General features: G+C 38.8%; 2 non-coding genes across 2 annotated transcripts; both read right to left on the bottom strand.

The window, feature by feature from the left end:
* Positions 1 to 2,482: 2,482 nt before the first annotated feature.
* On the bottom strand, positions 2,483 to 2,556 carry trnan-guu. The gene has a single exon. It is a non-coding gene; the product is annotated as a tRNA-Asn (tRNA).
* Positions 2,557 to 7,657: 5,101 nt separating this feature from the next.
* Positions 7,658 to 7,731, bottom strand: trnan-guu. The gene has a single exon. It is a non-coding gene; the product is annotated as a tRNA-Asn (tRNA).
* Between the last annotated feature and the right edge of the window lie 4,107 nt (positions 7,732 to 11,838).

Genomic DNA, 11,838 nt, shown 5'->3' with positions numbered 1-11,838 from the left:
CTTTTCCTTCCCTCTGCGGTCTAACTCATCCCAAACTCTCTCAATTGAGTTGAGGTCGGGTGATTGTGGAGGCCAGGTCATCTGATGCAGCACTCCCATCACTTTGCTTCTTGGTCAAATAGCCCTTACACAGCCTGGAGGTGTGTGGGTCATTGTCCTGTTGAAAAACAAATGATAGTCCCACTAAGCGCACACCAGATGGGATGGCGTATCGCTGCAGAATGCTGTCGTAGCCATGCTGGTTAAGTGTACCTTGAATTCTAAATAAATCGCCAACAGTGTCACCAGCAAAGCATCCCCACACCATCACACCTTGTCCTTGCTTCACGGTGGGAACCACACACACGCGGAGATCATGCGTTCACCTACTCCTCGTCTCACAAAGACAGAGCGGTTGGAACCAAAAATCTCAAATTTGGAGTCAGGCCAAAGGACAGATTTCAACCGGTCTAATGGCCATTGCTTGTGTTTCTTGGCCCAAGCAAGTCTCTTCTTATTATTGGTGTCCTTTAGTAGTGGTTTTGTTTTTACAGCAGTTTGACATTGAAGGCCTGATTCACATAGTCTCCTCTGAACAGTTGATGTTGAGATGTGTCTGTTACTTGAACTCTGTGAAGCATTTATTTGGGCTGCAATTTCTGAGGCTGGTAATTCTCATGAACTTATCCTCCACAGCAGAGGTAACTCTGGGTCTTCCTTTCCTGTGGCGGTCCTCACGAGAGCCAGTTTCATCATAGCGCTTGATGGTTTTTGCGACTGCGCTTGAAGAAACTTTCAAAGTTGTTGTAATTTTCTGGATTGACTGACCTTTGTGTCTTAAAGTAATGATGTACCGTCGTTTCTCTTTGCTTATTTGAGCTGTTCTTGCCATAATATTGACTTGGTCTTTTACCAAATAGGGCTATCTTCTGTATTCCAGCCCTACCCTGTCACAACACAACTGATTGGCTGAAACGCATTACGAAGGAAAGAAATTACACAAATTAACTTTTAACAAGGCACACCTGTTAATTGAAAGGCATTCCAGGTGACTGCCTCATAAAGCTGGTTGAGAGAATGCAAAGAGTGTGCAAAGCTGTCATCAAGGCAAAGGGTGGCTACTTTGAAGAATCTCAAACATGAATATATTTTAATTTGTTTAACACTTTTTTGGTTACTACATGATTCCATGTGTTATTTCATGTTTTTTATGTCTTCACTGTTATTCTAAAATGATGAAAATTGTCAAAATAAAGAAAAACCCTTGAATGAGGAGGTGTGTCCATATATATATATATATAAATATATATATATATACAATACATTTAGTTATTAATTTATATATATATATATATATATATATATATATATATATATATATATATATATGTATATAACTAAATGTATAACTAAATGATATAGTCTGTCGAGCCAGATTAATATACAGTGGTGTAAAGTACTTAAGTAAAAATACTTTAAAGTATGAAAATTGGGTACTTTTTCTACTACTGTTATTTATACTTTTACTCAAGTATGACAATTGGGTACTTCTTCCACCACTGGTAATATATAATGATGATATAGTCCTTGGAGCAGGATGCTTATCTATATACAAAAATATGTTTCTTTGAGCCAGATTTTCCATACAGAACGGTCAAGATATACAGTAATAAAACCACAGGCCTTTGCTTTCAAATCAAATCAAATCAACGTTTATTTGTCACGTGCGCCGAATACAACAGATCTAGTAGACCTTACAGTGAAATGCTTACTTACAGGCTCTTAACCAATAGTGCAAAAAAGGTATTAGGTTAACAATAGGTAAATAAAGAAATAAAACAACAGTAAAAAGACAGGCTAGAAACAATTGTTCAGGAGTCTTATGGCTTGTGGGTAAAAACAAGGTAGAAGCCTTTTTGTCCTAGACTTGGCACTCCAGTACCGCTTGCCATGCGGTAGTAGAGAGAACAGTCTTTGACTGGGGTGGCTGGGGTCTTTGACCATTTTTAGGGTCTTCCTCTGACACTACCTGGTGTAGAGGTCCTGGATGGCAGGCAGCTGAGCCCCAGTGATGTACTGGGCCGTACGCACTACCTACCCTCTGTAGTTATTTATATACCCAATCGGGCCACCGTCTCCCATTTTTACCAGTGGTTTCAATGCAACTGTTCTCATGTTGTATGTTCAAACACATCAATCAAATCTTTAGATTAACAGTCTAAGGCTCAAAGCAATAGCGCCACAAACATGGAGTTGGTAGAAAGCTGACCTTTGACCCCTGGCTGTCTGTGATCTCATTCTATATGGATTTTAGATATATGGTGAAGGCCACTGACACCCATTTTACTAGGATGGAAAATATCATACTCCTCCTCTTTTACATTTAACAGCTCACCAATCACGTCTAAAAACAGAATACAGGACAAGTCAGTCACACACGGAGTCAAATTTACACTAGAGGAAAGTCTTCTGACATCACAGAGCTCAACGAATGGAAAACACTCGTCCCTGGGTGGGCTTGAACCACCAACCTTTAGATTAACAGTCTAACGCGCTAACCAATTGCGCCACAGAGACTAAGCTGCTAGGAGGAGGACACACGTGGAACAAGGATCACGTTCATTTCATGGCAATCACTCCGCCGTTACATGGTTGCAAGAATTCTATCATCTTATCCAGACAGAGAAATATTCAGCTTTCGGTCATAATTGTATAGCAAAACAGAGGGGTAACATCCAGATCTGAACAGACGTATATACTACATGGTTTAACTTAAAGATATATGTTATCTTTAAATGCTATCAAAACCAAAAAACTCCCCGTGGCAAAACTCCCCAAGGCAGCCTGAAAAGTAGCAGAGTTTTTCGTTAGCCTCTTACCAATAAAAGACGGACGCTGGAAGGGTCTGAATACTCAGCGTCAAAGTCGCTAAATTGACTCTATACACTAATTCAAAATTTCACAAAGTTATACAGTATACGGCTATCCACTCTAGAATCTAGGGAAAAACATGGCAATTCAAGAGGGGTGCTAAGAAAGCAATGCCAAAACGTTGTTTTCTTTGCCCTATTACATTATAAATCACATATAATGAATCTAGATTGTTCTCTATAATATTATAACCTTAATAGTAATGTGTTGATGAAATAAGAGCGTTAATTTGCTGTGACCATTGCTAGTGCAGACCGCACCACTCTTGGTTGTATCTCATCCATATTCATTTTTTAAATTACACTAGGCAAGTCACTTAAGAACAAGTTGTTATTTACAATGAAGGCCTACACGGGCCAAACCCGGACGACGCTGGGCCAATTGTGCGCCACCCTATGGGACTCACAAATCACAGCCAGTTGTGATAGAGCCTGGATTCAAACCAGGGTGTCTGTAGTGTCGCCTCTATTTCATTTTGGGATGGGTAAATACAAGTGAATATATTCATGAAAGTCACCTTGTCTGGGAGAAATTTACACGGTTATAAAAATGTCACGCCGGGGTAAGCTTACGCAAAACACTCACCTCATTTGAAGTGTTACCAAAATCCCCATTGGGAAAAATGTATGGTCGAAAAACAATTGTAACCATTTTCATGTTTGACTGCTAGGTTTTATGGGTATTATGACTCATACTGTGGTCATCTATTATAGATTCTTAATTGAAGGTCCGTTAGCCAGATCGATAACAATGACATGGTCCTTTGAGTGAGATTTATATTTTCAAAACAGAACGGTCAAGATCTACAGTAATAAAACAACAGACCTTTGCCACCACCATCCATTTTACAAGTGGGTTAAACGACACTGTAGAGTAGCTATAGTGGAGTAAAGACAAGTACTGAAGGTCATTTTACAATGAGGCTTCTCTCACAAGCAGAAGTAAAACGAAAATAAAAATCTTACCTCCCCGTCGGGGAATTGAACCCCGGTCTCCCGCGTGACAGGCGGGGATACTGACCACTATACTAACGAGGACTGAGTCTATGCTGGATTCCTACCTATGCAGATCACTTCAGTTAAAGCAACAGCATCCCCTTCGTTGTCAGTAAAAGTACACCTTTAGACACGCATACACACACAACAGACTATCACGGTTATTTGAATATTCAAAAATCCGAACAAACCTCAGTATTCCTTTACTTGTGTGCGTGTTCATTTGACCTTTTTTTTCTAAATTAAATGATCATTGAGACATTATTACATACAGGGATACACCGTGACAATTGAAATTCTTTATTTAATAAAACAACAGTTGAACTGTTGATTTTTTGGAGCTAGCGCATTTAGTCCTCCAGTAAACTCTGACAACCTATTTTCTCCACTTCAAATAGAAATTACTGTCGCGTACATAGCCACGGTTCCACAAAACCTGACCCAGAGCAATGCAAAACACTGACCAGAAAGGTAATTTCAAACAGAATTCATCAATCATGGCGAAAATCAGACTTCTCTTTCACCGTTGCTGTTAGCCAAAAACTACTGGAGAATTGCAGCCTGTCCGTTGTGGTAGCCTGCCTTTGACGTTTGTGTCATTCTGACTTGTCAAGTGTTTTTTTTAACTGCGTTTTTCAATGTCGACTATCCTGATAGCAGAAATAATGTCATATTATCCGAAGAGTGAAATAATTTCAAATGCCCATCCCTAACAAACACGATACCAACATGTGTCGACAAACAAGTCCTGCGCACACTTTAAACAACGAGACAAAATATATTCATTTTAATTTTCTCAAAGTTATACATAATGATATACAGTGATTTATCACAATGGGGTTTCTGAAAATGAAAATAAGCTCTAGCAGTAACAAGAGTAGACAATAGATTCTGAATTTATTGTTCCTCAAACCAGATTAATATATACATACATACACATATACAGTACCATTTAAAAGTTGGGACACACCTCCTCATTCAAGGGTTTTTCTACATTTGTTTTACTATTTTCTACATTGTAGAATAAAAGTGAAGACATCAAAACTATGAAAAAACACATGGAATCTTGTAGTAACCAAAAAAGTCTTAAACAAATCAAAAGATATTTTATATTCTTCAAAGTAGCCACCCTTTGCCTTGATGACAGCTTTGCACACTCTTGGCATTCTCTCCACCAGCTGCACCTGGAATGCTTTCCAACGGTCTTGAAGGAGTTCCCACAAATGCTGAGCACTTGTTGGCTGCTTTTCCTTCCCTCTGCGGTCTAACTCATCCCAAACTCTCTCAATTGAGTTGAGGTCGGGTGATTGTGGAGGCCAGGTCATCTGATGCAGCACTCCCATCACTTTGCTTCTTGGTCAAATAGCCCTTACACAGCCTGGAGGTGTGTGGGTCATTGTCCTGTTGAAAAACAAATGATAGTCCCACTAAGCGCACACCAGATGGGATGGCGTATCGCTGCAGAATGCTGTCGTAGCCATGCTGGTTAAGTGTACCTTGAATTCTAAATAAATCGCCAACAGTGTCACCAGCAAAGCATCCCCACACCATCACACCTTGTCCTTGCTTCACGGTGGGAACCACACACACGCGGAGATCATGCGTTCACCTACTCCTCGTCTCACAAAGACAGAGCGGTTGGAACCAAAAATCTCAAATTTGGAGTCAGGCCAAAGGACAGATTTCAACCGGTCTAATGGCCATTGCTTGTGTTTCTTGGCCCAAGCAAGTCTCTTCTTATTATTGGTGTCCTTTAGTAGTGGTTTTGTTTTTACAGCAGTTTGACATTGAAGGCCTGATTCACATAGTCTCCTCTGAACAGTTGATGTTGAGATGTGTCTGTTACTTGAACTCTGTGAAGCATTTATTTTGGCTGCAATTTCTGAGGCTGGTAATTCTCATGAACTTATCCTCCACAGCAGAGGTAACTCTGGGTCTTCCTTTCCTGTGGCGGTCCTCACGAGAGCCAGTTTCATCATAGCGCTTGATGGTTTTTGCGACTGCGCTTGAAGAAACTTTCAAAGTTGTTGTAATTTTCTGGATTGACTGACCTTTGTGTCTTAAAGTAATGATGTACCGTCGTTTCTCTTTGCTTATTTGAGCTGTTCTTGCCATAATATTGACTTGGTCTTTTACCAAATAGGGCTATCTTCTGTATTCCAGCCCTACCCTGTCACAACACAACTGATTGGCTGAAACGCATTACGAAGGAAAGAAATTACACAAATTAACTTTTAACAAGGCACACCTGTTAATTGAAAGGCATTCCAGGTGACTGCCTCATAAAGCTGGTTGAGAGAATGCAAAGAGTGTGCAAAGCTGTCATCAAGGCAAAGGGTGGCTACTTTGAAGAATCTCAAACATGAATATATTTTAATTTGTTTAACACTTTTTTGGTTACTACATGATTCCATGTGTTATTTCATGTTTTTTATGTCTTCACTGTTATTCTAAAATGATGAAAATTGTCAAAATAAAGAAAAACCCTTGAATGAGGAGGTGTGTCCATATATATATATATATAAATATATATATATATACAATACATTTAGTTATTAATTTATATATATATATATATATATATATATATATATATATATATATATATATATATATATATATATATATATATATATATGTATATAACTAAATGTATAACTAAATGATATAGTCTGTCGAGCCAGATTAATATACAGTGGTGTAAAGTACTTAAGTAAAAATACTTTAAAGTATGAAAATTGGGTACTTTTTCTACTACTGTTATTTATACTTTTACTCAAGTATGACAATTGGGTACTTCTTCCACCACTGGTAATATATAATGATGATATAGTCCTTGGAGCAGGATGCTTATCTATATACAAAAATATGTTTCTTTGAGCCAGATTTTCCATACAGAACGGTCAAGATATACAGTAATAAAACCACAGGCCTTTGCTTTCAAATCAAATCAAATCAACGTTTATTTGTCACGTGCGCCGAATACAACAGATCTAGTAGACCTTACAGTGAAATGCTTACTTACAGGCTCTTAACCAATAGTGCAAAAAAGGTATTAGGTTAACAATAGGTAAATAAAGAAATAAAACAACAGTAAAAAGACAGGCTAGAAACAATTGTTCAGGAGTCTTATGGCTTGTGGGTAAAAACAAGGTAGAAGCCTTTTTGTCCTAGACTTGGCACTCCAGTACCGCTTGCCATGCGGTAGTAGAGAGAACAGTCTTTGACTGGGGTGGCTGGGGTCTTTGACCATTTTTAGGGTCTTCCTCTGACACTACCTGGTGTAGAGGTCCTGGATGGCAGGCAGCTGAGCCCCAGTGATGTACTGGGCCGTACGCACTACCTACCCTCTGTAGTTATTTATATACCCAATCGGGCCACCGTCTCCCATTTTTACCAGTGGTTTCAATGCAACTGTTCTCATGTTGTATGTTCAAACACATCAATCAAATCTTTAGATTAACAGTCTAAGGCTCAAAGCAATAGCGCCACAAACATGGAGTTGGTAGAAAGCTGACCTTTGACCCCTGGCTGTCTGTGATCTCATTCTATATGGATTTTAGATATATGGTGAAGGCCACTGACACCCATTTTACTAGGATGGAAAATATCATACTCCTCCTCTTTTACATTTAACAGCTCACCAATCACGTCTAAAAACAGAATACAGGACAAGTCAGTCACACACGGAGTCAAATTTACACTAGAGGAAAGTCTTCTGACATCACAGAGCTCAACGAATGGAAAACACTCGTCCCTGGGTGGGCTTGAACCACCAACCTTTAGATTAACAGTCTAACGCGCTAACCAATTGCGCCACAGAGACTAAGCTGCTAGGAGGAGGACACACGTGGAACAAGGATCACGTTCATTTCATGGCAATCACTCCGCCGTTACATGGTTGCAAGAATTCTATCATCTTATCCAGACAGAGAAATATTCAGCTTTCGGTCATAATTGTATAGCAAAACAGAGGGGTAACATCCAGATCTGAACAGACGTATATACTACATGGTTTAACTTAAAGATATATGTTATCTTTAAATGCTATCAAAACCAAAAAACTCCCCGTGGCAAAACTCCCCAAGGCAGCCTGAAAAGTAGCAGAGTTTTTCGTTAGCCTCTTACCAATAAAAGACGGACGCTGGAAGGGTCTGAATACTCAGCGTCAAAGTCGCTAAATTGACTCTATACACTAATTCAAAATTTCACAAAGTTATACAGTATACGGCTATCCACTCTAGAATCTAGGGAAAAACATGGCAATTCAAGAGGGGTGCTAAGAAAGCAATGCCAAAACGTTGTTTTCTTTGCCCTATTACATTATAAATCACATATAATGAATCTAGATTGTTCTCTATAATATTATAACCTTAATAGTAATGTGTTGATGAAATAAGAGCGTTAATTTGCTGTGACCATTGCTAGTGCAGACCGCACCACTCTTGGTTGTATCTCATCCATATTCATTTTTTAAATTACACTAGGCAAGTCACTTAAGAACAAGTTGTTATTTACAATGAAGGCCTACACGGGCCAAACCCGGACGACGCTGGGCCAATTGTGCGCCACCCTATGGGACTCACAAATCACAGCCAGTTGTGATAGAGCCTGGATTCAAACCAGGGTGTCTGTAGTGTCGCCTCTATTTCATTTTGGGATGGGTAAATACAAGTGAATATATTCATGAAAGTCACCTTGTCTGGGAGAAATTTACACGGTTATAAAAATGTCACGCCGGGGTAAGCTTACGCAAAACACTCACCTCATTTGAAGTGTTACCAAAATCCCCATTGGGAAAAATGTATGGTCGAAAAACAATTGTAACCATTTTCATGTTTGACTGCTAGGTTTTATGGGTATTATGACTCATACTGTGGTCATCTATTATAGATTCTTAATTGAAGGTCCGTTAGCCAGATCGATAACAATGACATGGTCCTTTGAGTGAGATTTATATTTTCAAAACAGAACGGTCAAGATCTACAGTAATAAAACAACAGACCTTTGCCACCACCATCCATTTTACAAGTGGGTTAAACGACACTGTAGAGTAGCTATAGTGGAGTAAAGACAAGTACTGAAGGTCATTTTACAATGAGGCTTCTCTCACAAGCAGAAGTAAAACGAAAATAAAAATCTTACCTCCCCGTCGGGGAATTGAACCCCGGTCTCCCGCGTGACAGGCGGGGATACTGACCACTATACTAACGAGGACTGAGTCTATGCTGGATTCCTACCTATGCAGATCACTTCAGTTAAAGCAACAGCATCCCCTTCGTTGTCAGTAAAAGTACACCTTTAGACACGCATACACACACAACAGACTATCACGGTTATTTGAATATTCAAAAATCCGAACAAACCTCAGTATTCCTTTACTTGTGTGCGTGTTCATTTGACCTTTTTTTTCTAAATTAAATGATCATTGAGACATTATTACATACAGGGATACACCGTGACAATTGAAATTCTTTATTTAATAAAACAACAGTTGAACTGTTGATTTTTTGGAGCTAGCGCATTTAGTCCTCCAGTAAACTCTGACAACCTATTTTCTCCACTTCAAATAGAAATTACTGTCGCGTACATAGCCACGGTTCCACAAAACCTGACCCAGAGCAATGCAAAACACTGACCAGAAAGGTAATTTCAAACAGAATTCATCAATCATGGTGAAAATCAGACTTCTCTTTCACCGTTGCTGTTAGCCAAAAACTACTGGAGAATTGCAGCCTGTCCGTTGTGGTAGCCTGCCTTTGACGTTTGTGTCATTCTGACTTGTCAAGTGTTTTTTTTAACTGCGTTTTTCAATGTCGACTATCCTGATAGCAGAAATAATGTCATATTATCCGAAGAGTGAAATAATTTCAAATGCCCATCCCTAACAAACACGATACCAACATGTGTCGACAAACAAGTCCTGCGCACACTTTAAACAACGAGACAAAATATATTCATTTTAATTTTCTCAAAGTTATACATAATGATATACAGTGATTTATCACAATGGGGTTTCTGAAAATGAAAATAAGCTCTAGCAGTAACAAGAGTAGACAATAGATTCTGAATTTATTGTTCCTCAAACCAGATTAATATATACATACATACACATATACAGTACCATTTAAAAGTTGGGACACACCTCCTCATTCAAGGGTTTTTCTACATTTGTTTTACTATTTTCTACATTGTAGAATAAAAGTGAAGACATCAAAACTATGAAAAAACACATGGAATCTTGTAGTAACCAAAAAAGTCTTAAACAAATCAAAAGATATTTTATATTCTTCAAAGTAGCCACCCTTTGCCTTGATGACAGCTTTGCACACTCTTGGCATTCTCTCCACCAGCTGCACCTGGAATGCTTTCCAACGGTCTTGAAGGAGTTCCCACAAATGCTGAGCACTTGTTGGCTGCTTTTCCTTCCCTCTGCGGTCTAACTCATCCCAAACTCTCTCAATTGAGTTGAGGTCGGGTGATTGTGGAGGCCAGGTCATCTGATGCAGCACTCCCATCACTTTGCTTCTTGGTCAAATAGCCCTTACACAGCCTGGAGGTGTGTGGGTCATTGTCCTGTTGAAAAACAAATGATAGTCCCACTAAGCGCACACCAGATGGGATGGCGTATCGCTGCAGAATGCTGTCGTAGCCATGCTGGTTAAGTGTACCTTGAATTCTAAATAAATCGCCAACAGTGTCACCAGCAAAGCATCCCCACACCATCACACCTTGTCCTTGCTTCACGGTGGGAACCACACACACGCGGAGATCATGCGTTCACCTACTCCTCGTCTCACAAAGACAGAGCGGTTGGAACCAAAAATCTCAAATTTGGAGTCAGGCCAAAGGACAGATTTCAACCGGTCTAATGGCCATTGCTTGTGTTTCTTGGCCCAAGCAAGTCTCTTCTTATTATTGGTGTCCTTTAGTAGTGGTTTTGTTTTTACAGCAGTTTGACATTGAAGGCCTGATTCACATAGTCTCCTCTGAACAGTTGATGTTGAGATGTGTCTGTTACTTGAACTCTGTGAAGCATTTATTTGGGCTGCAATTTCTGAGGCTGGTAATTCTCATGAACTTATCCTCCACAGCAGAGGTAACTCTGGGTCTTCCTTTCCTGTGGCGGTCCTCACGAGAGCCAGTTTCATCATAGCGCTTGATGGTTTTTGCGACTGCGCTTGAAGAAACTTTCAAAGTTGTTGTAATTTTCTGGATTGACTGACCTTTGTGTCTTAAAGTAATGATGTACCGTCGTTTCTCTTTGCTTATTTGAGCTGTTCTTGCCATAATATTGACTTGGTCTTTTACCAAATAGGGCTATCTTCTGTATTCCAGCCCTACCCTGTCACAACACAACTGATTGGCTGAAACGCATTACGAAGGAAAGAAATTACACAAATTAACTTTTAACAAGGCACACCTGTTAATTGAAAGGCATTCCAGGTGACTGCCTCATAAAGCTGGTTGAGAGAATGCAAAGAGTGTGCAAAGCTGTCATCAAGGCAAAGGGTGGCTACTTTGAAGAATCTCAAACATGAATATATTTTAATTTGTTTAACACTTTTTTGGTTACTACATGATTCCATGTGTTATTTCATGTTTTTTATGTCTTCACTGTTATTCTAAAATGATGAAAATTGTCAAAATAAAGAAAAACCCTTGAATGAGGAGGTGTGTCCATATATATATATATATAAATATATATATATATACAATACATTTAGTTATTAATTTATATATATATATATATATATATATATATATATATATATATATATATATATATATATATATATGTATATAACTAAATGTATAACTAAATGATATAGTCTGTCGAGCCAGATTAATATACAGTGGTGTAAAGTACTTAAGTAAAAATACTTTAAAGTATGAAAATTGGGTACTTTTTCTACTACTGTTATTTATACTT

The sequence above is a fragment of the Oncorhynchus mykiss genome, chromosome 9 (genome assembly GCF_013265735.2).
Source record: "Oncorhynchus mykiss isolate Arlee chromosome 9, USDA_OmykA_1.1, whole genome shotgun sequence".
NCBI lineage: Eukaryota > Metazoa > Chordata > Actinopteri > Salmoniformes > Salmonidae > Oncorhynchus > Oncorhynchus mykiss.
The sequence above is the reverse complement of the archived record's forward strand: the minus strand, read 5'-3'. Positions and strand labels throughout refer to the sequence as shown.